Below are 11,606 nucleotides of genomic sequence, written 5' to 3'. Positions count from 1 at the left end.
TCGACATGACCTGAAAGGCCGCTCAGCAAAGAAGAAGCCACTGCTCCAAAGCCGCCATAAAAGAAACAGACTACGGTTTGCAACTGCACATGGGGACAAAGATCATTCTTTTTGGAGAAATGTCCTCAGGTCAGATGAAACAAAAATAGAACTGTTTGGCCATAATGACCATCGTTATGTTTGGCAAGTTTATGATTTTAACCCTTTCACACGTACCATCACACGGGTGTGATCGTTCTACAGTGGTCCCTGAAGCGTACGATCACACCCGTGTGATTAGAACACTCATTTAGAACGCTCGTTTAGAACGGCCAGTTTCGAATGACGCAACAATCAGCATTTGAGCTGGCCACACTTTTTTCAGAAACTATTTACACAAACACAGTCCTTACAAAGTTGTCCAGAATGTGAGCAGTTTATTTTGGAATGCAATGTTCAGATATTCACAGAAGTATATATAGCATAACACAATCATCCTAACCGGAAAAATGTAGGCTACATTTGTCCAAGCGCTAACTGAGGAAAGATTGACCCAACCCAAGCAGTAATATTTTCTAACTCTCGGCTGACATAAACTACAATATGAATTAGCTAATAGCAATTATTATGTATAATTAATCACATCACGGGTGAGCTCACCATTGATCGAAATAATTAGGTAAAACACTTTATAGAAATCGAAAGTAATCCGACGATTAGTTTCAGCGCGCAGCCATGCATTTGTTCCTCACAGAAACCGAAGATAAGAGAAGACAAGATGAGTTTGGTCTGTTTATAGTATGCATGTTGAAGGGGTGTGTCAATCACTGTCGTTCACATCCCACCCTTCATTTCCGGAAGTCCTCAAAAAATGAGTGAACTCTTACTCACCTCATTTTGTTATAACATCTTTGGTCAAACAGACGATTACGTGAAACCCAGAATGCATTGTATGTCAACAAACATGGCTACACAGCTGGAATTAGCTTAGCTCATCATAATCAGTACAACCTTCAAAAAAGTATTTTAAACACATAATATGTGCCCATTACAATCTGTGCAAGAATCGGAATGCATGATTTGTCACATAGAATTGAAAACATGTGAATAAATCAGTAAATACACAAATAATTGCCACACAAAACATTTTCTGATAGTGATTTATTGAGACAAGTGGCGCGTGCCGGCAGTCAACCACGTACCCTCTCACTCTAAACCATTCAGTGTTGTTGTTTATGTATGTAGATAGTGAGCTAAGCTGTAGCATTAGCAATAACTTTCAAAAGGAGACAACTCACAAATGTGGAAATTCTGGAGATTTTGAGTCTGAAAGTCAGGAATCAGATTCTGACAGTGAGGAGCTGCCCCCCAACCTTGTAGCCATTGAGAACCCTGAATCTGAGGACCCCTTGTCCACTGACAAAGTCCCAGTTCCATTAGAAGATGCTGGTGGTGATGGTGGCAGACTGACAGTGGATGAAGTACAGGAGTTCTGTGGTAGCTGGAAGGCTGCCAGCCATTTCACCCCTCCTGGCCCTGCTGATTGTGTTGAGTCCCAGTCTGGAGTGCAACGCCCCTTGCCATTTCCATCTGAGGCAGAGTGCTTCAAGTTGTTTCTGACAGAGGAGCTAGTGGGAGACATAGTAGAGACCAATCGCTATGCCTTGGAGCTACAGGATAAGAGAGAGCCAGTGTAACGGATGTGAAATGGCTAGCTAGTTAGCGGGTACGCGCTAATAGCGTTTCAATCAGTTACGTCACTTGCTCTGAAACCTTGAAGTAGTGGTTCCCCTTGCACAGCAAGGGCCGCGGCTTTTGTGGAGCGATGGGTAACGATGCTTCGTGGTGTTGATGTGTGCAGAGGGTCCCTGGTTCGCGCCCGGGTATGGGCGAGGGGACGGACGTAAAGTTATACTGTTACACCAGGAGTGGGGGGACAACCACAATTAGTGAAATGTATACATTCCTGGTGACAGTAAAGAAGAACTCCCTAAGAGAATACTGGAGCAGAGATGCTATGTTTGCAACTCCCTTCTTTGCCACCCTCTTTTCCCAAGACTGCTTTCTAGTTCTGCTGCTATGACTGCATTTCATCATCAACGCTACTGCCATCCTAAATGACCCGTTATACAAAACAAGAGATGTCAACAGCTGGCAGTAAAGTGCCATGACAAACGAGACGTCCATGTCCTCTCCACTGTCCATACAGCAACCATGTCGGCCACAGGGAAGGTGAACCACCTGACGGGAGAGAGAAACAAACCAGACAGAGAAACATCAAACCAGACTGCGTGCTTGACTATTACCTCAAAATGGGGGCAGTGGATAAGGCCGACATGATAAACAGCTTTGTGGAATGAACTCAGAAAACGACCAAGTGGTATAAGATATTTTTCCAGGGTAGCGTCAAAATACAACATGCCAATACTTCTGACGCATTTAGCATTGTTTTACAGAGCTAATAGAATAATGTAACTAGCTACATAAGCACGATTGAATATAACACCATAAAAGGTGAGTAACATGAGTAACGTTACCTAGCGTGTCCGCGGTTATAAGGAATATACACAAATATATTATGCTCCATACACACAGTGAGCTACAGTAGAAACGGTATAACACGACACAGAAACTATTATAACGTAATTAGGCACTTACTTTGATAGAAACGCAGTCTGGATTTGAAGATGGGTGTCTGTAGTGACGCCTCTAGCACTGAGACGCTGTGCCACTTGGGAGTCAAAAGGCCAGGGTAGCTTCAACATACAACACATGCTAATACATCCGTGACGCAATTAGCATTGTTTTCCAGAGCTAATAAGACTGTAGCTAGATACCTAAGCATTGGGTATATCACCATACATGTTATGAAATGAGTAACGTTACATCGCGTGTCCGCGGTTATAATGAATATACACAAAAACATGATGCTACAGTAGAAACGACATAACACGACATGCAGAAACTATTATAACGTAATAAGGCACTTTGATAGAAACGCACACATTTCCAAAGTTATTATTGGTAACGAAAACAACTTTGATTGCGATGCAGGCGACAGGTGGAAAATATGAACACGTGTATGCAGGACGGCAGATGAGTAAATGTCTGCAGACTTGAACTGCACAAACAATTGAGAAGTGTTTGGGGAATTTTGTCCGGGTCAGAAATGTAAAAAAAATTAATTGGTCCGCAAAAGTAAAAATGACTACTTTTATGTGAATGAATGAGGCGGAACACACCTCATTTCAAACTGTTATTATAAAATAAAAAACTGTTTAGAAAATAATTTAAAATTGACAAATAAAACAGGCGGCGTGCTTTGGTTTGAGGGCAGCGCAGATTAAATGTACTGTTACATAACAATCACATTCTGGAATTGGAGAGAACGTTCTAACATCACGTGCATAAAACAACTCACGCTGGGGCGACCGTTACAGATATTTGGAACTCACGCATGAAAGGGTTAAAAGGCTAGTTGATCATTAGAAAACCCTTTTGTAGTTATGTTAGCACAGCTGAAAACTGTTGTTCTGATTAAAGAAGCAATAAAACTGGCCTTCTTTTGACTAGTTGAGTATCTGGAGCATCAGCATTTGTGGGTTCGATTACAGAATCAAAAGGGCCAGAAACAAAGGACTTTCTTCTGAAACTCGTCAGTCAATTCTTGTTCTGAGAAATGAAGGCTATTCCATGTGAGAAATTGAAGAAACTGAAGATCTCGTACGACGCTGTGTACTACTCCCTTCACAGAACAGCTCAAATTGTCCCCAACCAGAATTGGAGGAGTGGGAGGCCCCGGTGCACAACTAAGCATGAGGACAAGTACATTGGAGTGTCTAGTTTGAGAAACAGATGCCTCACAAGTCCTCAACTGGCAGCTTCATTAAATAGTACCCGCAAAACACCAGTCTCAACTTTAACAGTGAAGAGCCGACTCCGGGATAGAAAGCATAGAAAAAAGAACGTAGAATGCAAGACATAAAATGCCCACCCCAACTCACGCCCTGACCAAACCAAAATAGAGACATAAAAAGGATCTCTAAGGTCAGGGCATGACAACACCAAACCTAAGATGGAAGAAACGGAAGCATTTTGATAACACTCTGAAAGAGATTGAAGATTTGATTGATGGAAATCAGTTCTGGGAGAAATGGAATGGTCTAAATGGAAAACTGAGGAATGACATTTGGAAAGATAATTTTGAATAATAATTCCATTAGAAGACTTTACTTAAACAAGACAAACTCAGCTCCCTAGAACCCACATATAAAAACAACCAGAACCCAATTGACTACCAAATTACACAGGCTGAACTTTAAAATAAAATACAAAGCCTTAAACCTGGAAAGGCATGTGGCCCTGACAGCATCAGGAATTAAATGCTTAAACCCAGTAATCCTGAGCTGCAGGACACCTTATTAAAACTATTCAACCTCGTGTTAGAGAGTGGCTTGCTTACCTGATATTTGGAACCAGGGGCTCATAACCCCCATATAAAAATGTGACAAACTAGACTCCAATAATGATAGGGGAATATATGTCTCCAAGGGGAAACTGTTCTGCTGTATTCTCAATGACCAAATACAGACCTTCCTCGCACAACATAACGCTCTCAGCAAAAACTAATTGGCTTTCTATCCAAACACAGAATGAAAGACCACATACACATATTACACACACCAATGAACCACCACGTTCATCAGAAAAGCCTGCAAAGCATTTTACTCCATTAAAACGTCCTTGGGAAAGGGGGGCAGTATTGAGTAGCTTGGATGAATAAGGTGCCCAGAGTAAACTGCTTGTTACCCAGGCCCAGAAGCTATGATATGCATATAAGTAGTAGATTTGGATAGAAAACTCTAAAGTTTCCAAAACTGTTAAAATAATGTCTGTGAGTATCTCATATGGCAGGTGAAAACCTGAGACAAATCCAACCAGGAAGTGGGAAATCTGAGGTTTGTAGTTTCATTTAAGTGATTGCCTATCCAATATGCTGTGTCTATGGGGCCAGATTGCACTTCCCAAGGCTTCCATCAGATGTCAACAGTCTTTAGAAAGTTGTTTGGGGCTTCTATTGTGGAAGGGGGTCGAATAAGAGCTGTTTCAACAAGTGGACTAAGCTCTGGCCAATGAGTTGTTTACTGCGTGGTCACGCCGGCGCGCCGTTCCTTCTTTTTCCTCTGTAATGAATACGCTATTGTCCGGTTGGAATATTATTGAAGATTTATTATAAAAAGACCCCAAGGATTGATTGTAAACATCGTTTGACATGTTTCTACAAACTGTAATGAACTCTTGACTTTTAGTCTGGATTTTGCGCTCGCGCATTGTGCCTTTGGAATAGTGAACTACACGCGCGAACAAAACGGAGGTATTTGGACAAATATGGACGTAATCAAACAAAACAAATATTTATTGTGGAAGTGGGAGTCCTGGGAGTGCATTCCGATGAAGATCAGCAAAGGTATGTGAAGATTTATAATGCTATTTCTGACTTTTGTTGACGCCACAATTTGGCGGGTAACTGTATGGCTTGCTTTTGTGGCTGAACGTTGTGCTCAGATTATTGAATATTGTGCTTTTGCCGTAAAGCTTTTTTGGAATCTGACACAGCGGTTGCATTAAGAACAAGTGTATCTATAATTCTATGTAAAACATAAATCTTTCATCAACGTTTATGATGAGTATTTCTGTTATTTGATGTGGCTCTCTGCAATTTCTCCGGATGTTTTGGAGTCATTTCTGAACATGGCACCAATGTAAACTGAGGTTTTTGGATATAAATATGAACTTTACCGAACAAAACATACATGTATTGTGTAACATGAAGTTCTATGAGTGTCATCTGATGAAGATCATCAAAGGTTAGTGATTAATTTTCTCTATTTCTGCTTTTTGTGACTCTACTCTTTGGCTGGAAAAATGGCTGTGTTTTTCTGTGATTTGGCGGTGACCTAACATAATCGTTTGTGGTGCTTTCGCTGTAAAGCCTTTTTGAAATCGGACACTGTGCTTGGATTAACGAGAAGTGTATCTTTAAAATGGTGTAAAATAGTTGTATGTTTGAGGAATTTTAATTATGAGATTTCTGTTGTTTTGAATTTGGCGCCCTGCAATTTCACTGGCTGTTGGCGAGATGGGACGCTAGCGTTCCGAACGATCCCAGAGAGGTTAAAAAGAAAATGATAAAAGAAAATATATAACATTTAAATTTTACCAATTGCACTATGTGGAACTGAGGTTTGGGGTCCAACCTGTAATTATGATTACAAGCTTTGGGAGAAAAAACAAATAGAAAATCTAAATACAGAATATGCTATGTTATATCCAAAAGAAATGACCAAATAATACATGCAGAGCAGAACTCGGAAGATTCCCTTTAATTGTAAATATAAATATAAGGACACTAAAATTTTTGCACCATTTCAAATTAAGCCCCAAAACATCCTTACAATTCAAAGCAGTGGAAACCCAAGAGCTGAACCCTGAAAAGAGTCCCCTATGTTAGCTGTTAATTAGAAACACTGAACAACCTTATTATCCAAACACACAGGGAAATCAATCAAATTGTTACACAAATGAAAACCTCCTATTTGACAAATTGGGAAAATGAAACAAAAATGCAGAATAAACTAAATTGCTATTTGGCCCTCAAAAGTGAATACCAATTGGCAGAATATCTCTACTCTACCAGAGATACAAAACAGAGACAGATCCTGACCAAATACAGGCTCAGCGACAACCAATTGGCTATAGAAAAAGGGAGACACAAAAAGACATGGATCCCGAAAGAGGAGTGTCTTTGTGGTCGCTGCACAGCAGGGGAGGTAGAGACGAATGCACTTTTTCCCACTAATGTGAGAAATAATACAAAATAATATTTTTTCAAGAAAATATCCCAATCAATTCCCTACTTCTGTGCATTTACTAATGACATAAGGCTGGGAATTATACTGGGTAAGGAAGAAATGGCAAATATTACTGCCAGTATACTGTATGATTGCCATAGCTTGAGGGACATTCCATTACCATCAATTCTCTGAAGTATTTACATTGTATTTAACTTACAGTGGCTTGCGAAAGTATTCACCCCCCTTCGCATTTTTCAATATTTTGTTGCCTTACAACCTGGAACTGAAATAGATTTATGGGTGGTTTGTATCGTTTGATTTACACAACATGCCTACCAATTTGAGAGGCAAAATAAAATAAAAATGTTTTTAAATTAAAAACAATTTAAAAATCGGAAGACTTGAGCGTGCGTAACTATCTAATTATGTCACTTCTGAAGGTAATTGGTTGCACCAGATCTTATTTAGGGGCTTCATAGCAATGGGGGGAATACATATGCACTGACCACTTTTCCGTAATATTTTGTTTAAAAAAATTTGAAACATGTAATTTTTTTCATTTCACTTCACCAATTTGGTCTATTTTCTGTATGTCCATTACATGACATCCAAATAAAAATCTATTTAAATTACAGGTTGTAATGCAACAAAATAGGAAAACAAAAAGGGGGATGAATACTTTTGCAAGTCATTGTACAAGTAATAGATAGTGTAACCATAATCCATGTACATTTTTATGTTTATTTATTAGCCATTCTTTCAAAAATAATGTTTTTTATAATCTTATTTGTATTTATTTAAACGTATCGACCAAAGAACACACAATACAACAGCAGTATGTACTGTTATTATTAATATTGAAATGAACTGTATTTCATTATCCTCATACTGTATTTACTGAAATGCTGTATCACTATACTCCTTTGGCAATATCTACCAATTGTATGCCAATAATGCAATCTGCATTTGAATTTGAGAGAGCGGTTTCACACCTAATATTAGAGTGATGCCAACCAAATGCCTAAGTTTTGTGAGGCAGGGCTATCCTTTTGTTAATGTTTGGATTATGGATTGCTCCTTGAAGTGTAATCAGTCTGATAGAAAGAAACTCACTTATGACTGCTCTATTCCCCGACCGGTGTTTGTTGTTTCCTCAGGTTGCTTAGACTTCTTCCCATGGCCAAACTTTTCTTTGGTCCTTTTAAATTAGGCAAGGCCTCTTTTTTCTCCACTTCCTGTCTGAATGACGTTCCCAAAGTAAACTGCCTGTTACTCAGGCTCCGAAGCCAGGATATGCATATAATTGGTACCATTGGAAAGAAACCACTTTGACGTTACAATAAAATATAACACAATAGATATGGTAGGAGAAAATCCAAAGAAAAACCAACCAGAGACCATGCTCTTCCAGTATTAGGGCATACTCAATTCTACCTCCCAGGATGCAATTCCTATGGCTTTCACTGTGTGTCAGCAGTCTATGTTCAAAGTTTCAGGCTTGTAACTTGAATAACGAATAAGAAATAACAGTTTTAGTACAAGGACACCAGCTTGGAAATCCGTGTTTGCTCGCGCGCCAAGAAGACAAGATGCACCTGCTAAAATCGGTTTCCTATTGAACATACTTCTTTCCGTAAGAAATACTATAGTTTGATTACATTTTAGGGTATCTGAGGAATAAATAGAAATGTATTTTGACTTGTTGAAACAAAGTTAAGGGGTACATTTTTGGACTCCTTTCTTTGCATGTTGAACGAGTGGATTACTCAAATCGATGGCACCAACTAAATAGACTTTTTGGGATATAAAGAAGTACTTTATCTAACAAAACGACACTACATGTTATAGCTGGGACCCTTTGGATGACAAATCGGAGGAAGATTTTCAAAAAGTAAGTGAATATTTAATCGCTATTTGTGAATTTGTAAATCGGACAGTGCAGTTAGATTAACAAGAATGTAAGCTTTCAACCGATATAAAACACTTGTATGTACCTAAATGTTTAATATTCATAATTTTTATGATTATTTATTTGATTTGCACGCCCTCCTGTCTCACCGGAAGTTGTCCCGCTAGCAGGACGCCTAGGCTTAAGAAGTTAACCCCTTATTTTTGTTGGCACAAAACTACCTCCATACTTCCATTCATTTGTATGTGTTAACTTCAGACTAGTGTTGTGACAACTGTGGCTGTGAGTCTCATCTTTCCATAGAGTGGTCATATTAGTTTTGTAGGCCAAACTGTTCGGACGCTAAGGACGTTATCGTGAGAAGATCGATTTTCAGGATGTCTCTTAGTCTGACAAACACTGATGGATTTGAATCGGGATTTTTTATTATGTTACGTAGATTGTCACATGGGTTAATTCCATAATCTGTAATTGTTTTTATTCAATTAATCACTTTTATTTTTAGCTGTTACAAATAAACACATTGAAAAACAAATATTTTGGGTAGCTAATGCTTTTGCACAATTGTCTCTTTGTTCTGATTAGAATCCCTGGCACAGGTCCTTGAATGCAGGTTCAAGGCAGAACGTGCACCACTTGTCCATGGCCATTAAATATGTGTCCATAATAACAAAACTATTTTCCTGAGCTTTATTACATCTCATGTATATATATACAGACGGATTCAAAGTATATTTACATTGTAATACTTCTGACAGCCAACTTTCTAACTTCGCTCATAACTTTTGTACTTTTATACATTCAAGACGGTCATAAGCTTTTTCGGCATCAGCAGCAATTATTGATAAATCTATATATTGTTTTTCAGCATATTGTATTAAACTGAAACATATTTTATTTGTTTGTAAGTGTCTATTTTTAACAAAGCCTGTTTGATTGATATGTATCAAGTCTGGTAAAGACTTTTGGCATGCTATTGCTTATGAGATGTTTTATTATTTTATTGTCACAATTTATGAAACTTGTGGGTCTGTAATCAGCAGTGGAATCAGCAGTTTCCTGGTTTTAATATAACTGAATTAACTGTCTAAAGATTTTTTATTGCCTTTTTCTTTAACTTTAATTTCTAACTTTTGTGGTGTATGAGATTATCATTCCCCCAATGTATGTGGTAAAATCATTCCAAATGATATCAGGTGACTGCTTTTCTCTGTCCTTTATGTCTACATTTGTAATGGTAAAGGTTTTTATTTTTTATTCATGACTCAGTGAAAGTACTGACTTGGCTCCCGGTATATAGCAAACCGTTTGCAGCAACCCCCCACCCCTCAATCGGGAGATCTACAACTGGACATTTGCCAACTGCATGCCCAAGACACCTGCCACAACTACAAGTACTGTTGCGTAAGCCTACAGATCTTCCCCGAAATAGTCCGGCTCTTGGAACCGTTTGATTACTGACATGCTCTTCTTTGTGCACAGTAAACTTCGGTTTGGCTCTAGGTGTCCCACCTGTGTCATTACCATTCTTCTCCTTGTTCAGAGCAAGACCTTGGATTGCATTTATTAGCTCCCCAATGACATTACAATGCTCGGCCACCACTTTAAGAACATCTTCCAAAGAGACAGCTGGTTAAGGTCAGAACACTGAGAATCCCTCCCTCTCGTATTACACAGCACTTTCCTGCTCTTGACAACTTTAGTGTTACAGGGCTGGTCCTCCAGTGAGCAGGTGATGGCTTCCTCACGTACATCAAACAGAGTAGACTGAGTCCTCTTCCTGACTAACTTCCGCAGCTCTCTCTTGAGAGCAGGATCTATGACGCCCTCAAGGAACTGGTTTCTGATATTTTATCCTCGGAAACAGAGTCTTGTTCTTGTTTCAGTACAGAGCTAAGTATCTGCGAGAAATCACAAAAATCCTCTCCCTCGCTCTGATGCAGGCCATAGAAGGTGTGTAACAGCTAAGATGCACTACACTTCTCTATATTAGCCCCCTTAGATACGAGAACAGGTCACTGGGCTGCTTTGACTCCCCACCCATGCGTAACCGCACTTCCTCTAAGGCTGACCCCTCAGAGACAGTATGAAATCTACCTTTTCATCAGTACTCTGATCTCTGGCTCAAATTACACGTTCAACTTCGTCAATGAACTCGTCAACTGACCAACCATCTTTAAAGATGCTCTCTAGGTACATACACATATGACCTTGTTGACCATTACCCAGAGCGGCAATAGTTGCCATTGCTTCATCATGTTTCCTATATAGCTCTGCAATCTGTGGCTGTAAGTCAACTACAGGGTTACCCTCACCACCAGGGGTGGTGTTACCATAACCTGCTGGCTCTGACATAATGTAAAATATGTACTCAAACTCAGTTTAAGGATATACTGTAGAGTAGAAACAGTCTATGAAAGTTGCTGGATGGATGGAGATGATGGCATATAGTCCTCCGTGTTGGTCTGTGATGATCTATGATGGTCCATGGAGCTCACTGGATCCCGGCAGTCTGGTTACTGAACCTCCACAGCAACCCCAGGCAGGCCTCACTTTCCGCTCTCAAAACCCCTGGAACCATCCATCGTCAGATCTCTCTGGCCCTGCAGCACTCTTCACCACTACCGTAATTATGCACTTCAATACCCTAACAACGCTATCAGAACCCAACTCCTGGTACCAAAAGGTTGGCGACATTGGTTAAAAGTTGGCGAGTGTTGGTGAAAGTAAACTAATGTGGGGTTGTTTATTCTGTCAAAGCTTCAATTTTAAATAGGATAATGTAAGAGGGAAATCATCGCAAGGTGAAGTCCCCATGAAGTAAAAATCTGTCTAAATCACAATCGAGTGAAATAATTATGTTA

At 39.5% G+C, this 11,606-nt stretch overlaps 1 long non-coding RNA gene across 1 annotated transcript; it reads right to left on the bottom strand.

Moving 5' to 3' along the window:
• Positions 1 to 1,125: 1,125 nt before the first annotated feature.
• On the bottom strand, positions 1,126 to 3,081 carry LOC139535433 (uncharacterized). Its single transcript, XR_011667129.1, has 2 exons — positions 2,638 to 3,081; positions 1,126 to 2,220 (listed from the first exon to the last, which is right to left on the bottom strand). It is a non-coding gene; the product is annotated as an uncharacterized lncRNA (long non-coding RNA).
• Positions 3,082 to 11,606: the final 8,525 nt, after the last annotated feature.

Source organism: Salvelinus alpinus, chromosome 12 (assembly GCF_045679555.1).
Source record: "Salvelinus alpinus chromosome 12, SLU_Salpinus.1, whole genome shotgun sequence".
Lineage (NCBI taxonomy): Eukaryota > Metazoa > Chordata > Actinopteri > Salmoniformes > Salmonidae > Salvelinus > Salvelinus alpinus.
This window is presented reverse-complemented; position numbering and strand designations above follow the sequence as displayed.